Source organism: Ovis canadensis, chromosome 22, assembly GCF_042477335.2.
Source record: "Ovis canadensis isolate MfBH-ARS-UI-01 breed Bighorn chromosome 22, ARS-UI_OviCan_v2, whole genome shotgun sequence".
NCBI lineage: Eukaryota > Metazoa > Chordata > Mammalia > Artiodactyla > Bovidae > Ovis > Ovis canadensis.
In genome coordinates this window covers 15,974,072-15,979,997 of record NC_091266.1, presented here as the reverse complement: position 1 = coordinate 15,979,997, position 5,926 = coordinate 15,974,072, and the positions used below count along the sequence as shown (strand labels likewise).

General features: G+C 45.8%; 1 long non-coding RNA gene across 1 annotated transcript; it reads left to right on the top strand.

The window, feature by feature from the left end:
- Positions 1–602: 602 nt before the first annotated feature.
- Positions 603–4,656, top strand: LOC138427819 (uncharacterized). The gene is made up of 2 exons (XR_011252188.1): positions 603–1,048; positions 3,970–4,656. It is a non-coding gene; the product is annotated as an uncharacterized lncRNA (long non-coding RNA).
- Positions 4,657–5,926: the final 1,270 nt, after the last annotated feature.

The following is a 5,926-nucleotide window of genomic DNA, read 5'->3' as shown; positions in this document are numbered from 1 at the left end:
TAACCTGGAGCCCATCTATCTCCTCCTTCACTGGGACCTGGTTTATAGGGCAGGAGGACAGAGCTGGGGACAAAGGAAGATGTGGGTACATCTTTCTTCTCCTGACTTGGGGAGGGGGACAGGAACACTCACACCGTTCCCTCCCCCATCCCCATCCTGCCCTCCTCCAGCTGCCTAAGAGCACATAGAGGATTCTGGCCATCACAAGCTCCGTCACCATTGTGCAGGCTCCACAAACCATGCCTGTCCTCTTCTTGACCCCCTCTCAGTCCGGAATCAGGAATGAGGAGGCAGGATGATTCTGCACACACTTCTAAGCAACATTTTGAACATTTCCAAGAAATGTTCACTTTTCCAGGAAAGTGAGCATGCAGGCTAAAATGAAAAAGGGTAGTGCTGGTTAGAATGAAAGCATCATGTGTGGAATCTATGAGGAATTTTGCCTTCTCTAAACCCCTCATTCGACCAATGAACAAAGTCTAGAGAAGGGAAACAAAGCGTCCAGGCTCAGGTTCGCACTCCATCATGGGCATGTTGATGAGTCCAGCATGAGGTTTCTCACAGATGGCAGCAGCATCCACTATGAGAAACTTGGTCTCTAGAGACTCCCAATACCTCTGGGTTAACATACCCATGAGAAATACTGACTTAATGTGGTTCTTCTCCAGTAAGTCAGGGCACATAGTCAGGGCAGTGTCTAGGCAGGTCAGAAGCAAGGTCAGAGGCCTGCTCTTCTGTCTTTGTCTCTGAAGCCTGATTAATACTACTTCCATTTAACTCCCTTAACACACTGTCACACTGCCTTCAAGCCAAGGACAATAGGTGAACTCTGGCTCCCTTCATGAGTCTACCTTTGGGCGAACTGTCACTCCCAAAGATGCCCCTTGGCAGGGCTCAGCCAGATGGCCATACCTCCTCTCTCTTCCCACAGGCTTCCAGCTCAGCAAGAACCTTCTGCAGCTGATTATCCTCAGGTATGCAGACCAGGAACTCCAACTGGGCTTTGATGACTTCCTCAACTGCCTGGTCCGGCTGGAGAATGCAAGCCGTAAGTGTACAGAAGGGCTGTGTGTTCTTGGGCTCCAGGGCTAGCCCAGTTCCTCCAGTCTCCTTCCTGGAGCACGTAAGAAGCAACCTGCTGGGAATTCCAGCAAAGGCAGGCTGAGCCACCCCCCACTCCACCCACATCCTTGTGATTTGTGTGGTTAGCCTAAGGGTCGGAGCGCATGTATCTTCTCTTCAGTGAGTTTTTGAAAGTCATTCTCCATTCATTCAGTGTCTTTGTGGGAGGGTAACTGAGTGAGGAGGGGGTTCCCATGTTATAACTGAGAGAAGGCCAAATCTCATCACAGCACACAGAATTGAAAGAATTTCTCTCTCTCTCTCCCTCCCCACCTCTCCACCGTTCTGTGTTTTGTAAGGTCTAGACACTGACCCAGTTGTCTCAAAGAATATCTGTTACCCCAGGAAGAAAAAGAGATTATGTGTAGGTAGTCCTTAGCATTTGCAGTTTATATCCACCTACCCCTCGCTGGGTGGATACACAGTTGAACTGAATAAAGCACTTTCAGGGCCTGTAACTCAATATCAGGGTGGCTGCTGTGGGGGTGTCATCTGTGCAAATGCCCCCCAGATGCCCACATTTGTGTAAATGCTCTGGGGTCACCATTTTGAATCTTAACAATATTTTTTAACAAGGGGTCCCACATTTCCATTTTGCATTGTGCCCCACAGATTATGGAGCCAGTCCTGTTTGGCACTTTCTAAAGGAGTAAGCGCCTTGTAATTTCATGGCTGCAATCACCATCTGCAGTGATTTTGGAGCACCCAAAAATAAAGTCTGACACTGTTTCCACTGTTTCCCCATCTATTTCCCATGAAGTGATGGGACAAGATGCCATGATCTTCATTTTCTGAATGTTGAGCTTTAAGCCAACTTTTTCACTCTCCACTTTCACTTTCATCAAGAGGCTCTTTAGCTCCTCTTCACTTTCTCCCATAAGAAAGTGTCATCTGCATATCTGAGGTTATTGATATTTCTCCCGGCAATCTTGATTCCAGCTTGTGTTTCTTCCAGTCCAGCGTTTCTCATGATGTACTCTGCATATAAGTTAAGTAAGCAGGGTAACAATATACAGCCTTGATGTACTCCTTTTCCTATTTGGAAGCAGTCTTTTGTTCCATGTCCAGTTCTAACTGTTGCTTCCTGACCTGCATATAGGTTTCTCAAGAGGCAGGTCAGGTGGTCTGGTATTCCCATCTCTTTCAGAATTTTCCACAGTTTATTGTGATCCACACAGTCAAAGGCTTTGGCATAGTCAAGAAAGCAGAAATAGATGTTTTTCTGGAACTCTCTTGCTTTTTCCATGATCCAGCGGATGTTGGCAATTTGATCTCTGGTTCCTCTGCCTTTTCTAAAACCAGCCTGAACATCAGGAAGTTCACGGTTCACATATTGCTGAAACCTGGCTTGGAGAATTTTGAGCATTACTTTACTAGCATGTAAGATGAGAGCAATTGTGCGATAGTTTGAGCATTCTTTGGCATTGCCTTTCTTTGGAATTGAAATGAAAACTGACCTTTTCCAGTCCTGTGGCCACTGCTGAGTTTTCCAAATGTGCTGACATATTGAGTGCAACACTTTCACAGCATCATCTTTCGGGATTTAAAACAGCTCAACTGGAATTCCATCACCTCCACTAGCTTTGTTCGTAGTGATGCTTTCGAAGGCCCACTTAACTTCACTTTCCAAGATGTCTGGCTCTAGATTAGTGATCACATCATCATGATTATCTTGGTCGTGAAGATCTTTTTTGTACAGTTCTTCCGTGTATTCTTGCCACCTCTTCTTAATATCTTCTGCTTCTGTTAGGTCCATACCATTTCTGTCCTTTATCGAGCCCATCTTTGCATGAAATGTTCCCTTGGTGTCTCTAATTTTCTTGAAGAGATCTCTAGTCTTTCCCATTCTGTTGTTTTCCTCTATTTCTTTGCACTGATTGCTGAAGAAGGCTTTCTTATCTCTTCTTGACCAACCTAGATAGTATATTCAAAAGCAGAGACATTGCTTAGCCGACTAAGGTCCGTCTAGTCAAGGCTATGGTTTTTCCAGTGGTCATGTATGGATGTGAGAGTTGGACTGTGAAGAAGGCTGAGCGCTGAAGAATTGATGCTTTTGAACTGAGAAGACTCTTGAGAGTCCCTTGGACTGCAAGGAGATCCAACCAGTCCATTCTGAAGGAGATTAATCCTGGGATTTCTTTGGAAGAAATGATGCTAAAGCTGAAACTCCAGTACTTTGGCCACCTCACGAGAAGAGTTGACTCATTGGAAAAGACTCTGATGCTGGGAGGGATTGGGGGCAGGAGGAGAAGGGGACGACCAAGGATGAGATGGCTGGATGGCATCACGGACTCAATGGACGTGAGTCTGAGTGAGCTCTGGGAGATGGTGATGGACAGGGAGGCCTGGCGTGCTGCGATTCATGGGGTCACAAAGAGTCGGGCACGACTGAGTGACTGAACTGAACTGAACTGAAAGTGTGTTTGCTGGATGACCTCCAAGCACTGGTTAAACAGTAGCAAGGTCTATGCTCCTTGGTTCCACGGCAGAAATCTCCCTCTGTTTCTTTAGGGACTCTTAGAACTCAAGGAGTTACTCTTTAAAGCATGTCTTTTCCAAACTGTAAGCTCCGAAAGAGCCGTACTGAGTGGAGAAGCAAGGTACACATGTTGACTGATGCTGCAGATGGTCCAAGACAGGTGGGCAGGTCCTGAAGAGCCTGACTTGCCATGCTGTGGCTGGGTTTTCTCTGGATGTGACTGGGAGCCAGTGAGAGGTGCATTTTAGAAAGAGCATCCTGAAAGACCATATCTTATTAGACTTACAAGTGGTCAGAGCTGACCTGACATAATGAGATTTGGTAATTTCTCTTCTCTCAGCTGCCATTTTCTTTCTGAATTCCCTCAGGTCCAACCCTTTTCCTGCAGGAGGTTCCAAGCTTATTCTCATAATGGAGAAATATTAATGAAAAGGCACTCGAAACTGGACATCATCCTCCTGGATCCTCCTGTTAGATTCACCATCTGCTGCTGCTGCTGATGTCACCTGCTGCTGCTACCTGCTGCTGCTGCTGCTAAGTTGCTTTAGTCATGTCCGACTCTGTGCGACCCCATAGACAGCAGCCCACCAGTCTCCCCTGTCCCTGGGATTCTCCAGGCAAGAACACTGGAGTGGGTTGCCATTTCCTTCTCCAATGTATGAAAGTGAAAAGTGAAAGTGAAGTCGTTCAGTCATGTCCGACTCTTTGCGACCCAATGGACTGCAGCCTACCGGGCTCCTCCATCCATGGGATTTCCCAGGCAAGAGTACTGGAGTGGGGTGCCATTGCCTTCTCCGCTGCTGTTACCTAGAGAACTTCAAAAATACCAAAACTAGGGCTTTACCCCAGATGAATTTTAACTTTTTATCCTAGAAAATTTTGCTCATACACCTAAGTATAAAGAATAATAACCAGTCTCCATGTGCCTTTCACCAGTACTTCTCATGTCCCGCCCCATGAAAATATTAATGACCAGTATGCACAGACCAATTAAATTAGAATCTAAAGGGTAGTAACATAGCATCATTTTTATTAAAATTTCGCAGTGGTTCCAGCACCTTTTTTTTTGTTGTTGTTGTTGTTCCAGCAACTTTTATCCAGCTTCAACAATAATCTCACTAATCTTTTCCGTATGATCCCCTGAAGCATGCTTTTCCCCCTGAGTTTGGTCCTTTCATCTGTAAACATTCCTATCAGAAAGACTTCTTTTTAACATAATTGCCATGCCACCTGCACTCTCACAAAATTCTCAGTGAGTCCTCAAAATCATCTAAGATCTGATCTGCAATGAGATTCCCTAGGTCATCTTAGGATCCACTCACTGCATGTGGTTGCTGGGTTCTCGTTTGTTCTATGGAAGCTCCTTCCCCGTCTTGACTTTTTTTTTTAAAACCTCCCAGGGTGACTGTCAGGTAAAGCCAGTGTTGATTGGTTCCACCACTTGGTGAAGATGGGGAGACTGGCCCAGGAGACAAGAGTAACTGTCTCAGGTTATTCAGTGCAGCAAATGAGCTCCCTTTTTAACCCCAGCTCTGCCTACATGTGGGACCATCCAGAGCTCACCTTCCCAGAAAGAAGGGCTCTTAGAGACTGAGCAGCTTTCAAGACTCATGCAAACCTTTATGTACCTGCACTGCTTTATTCCAGAGAAAAGGTCCATGGATCACAAGGGTAGCCCAACAGTTAAGATAAGGGAGCTACTTCAGATCCAGGAGCTGGCCGGCTGACCGACATACAGTAGATGAAAAGACCTGCTACCTGATGCTAAGGGCACTGGCTTCTGCCATCACAGGGATTCCAGAGGATCCCCTAGTTGAGAGAAACCTGAGTCCAGTGGTTGCCCTAGAAGAGGCCCATTTCCTGCCAGAAGAGTGAGAAACTTCCCTGCAGGCCTCTCCATAATGGGGAAATAACTAGATCTGCTGAAGGAACTTCTCCACAATCATGCCCCTCTCACATCTCTCCCATCAGGAATGTTCCAGTCTCTCAGTATGAAGAACAAGGAGTTTATTCATCTCAACATAGATGAGGTATGACTGAGCCAGACTTCCCACTCAGGAACCTCTCGAGGGCTAGGTAGAGGCCATACTTCACAAATGATTGCTGAACACATGATTGCATATAAAGGTACACATCTAGCCTTGGAGTAATAATAATAACAATAATAATGCTAATATTTGTGAGGCACTATTCATTTAGTAGTTGATATAGTACATCATGAGAAATGCTGGGCTGCAAAAAGCACAAGCTGGAATCAAGTTTGCTGGGAGAAATATCAATAATCTCAGATAAGCAGATGACACCTCCCTTATGGCAGAAAGTGAA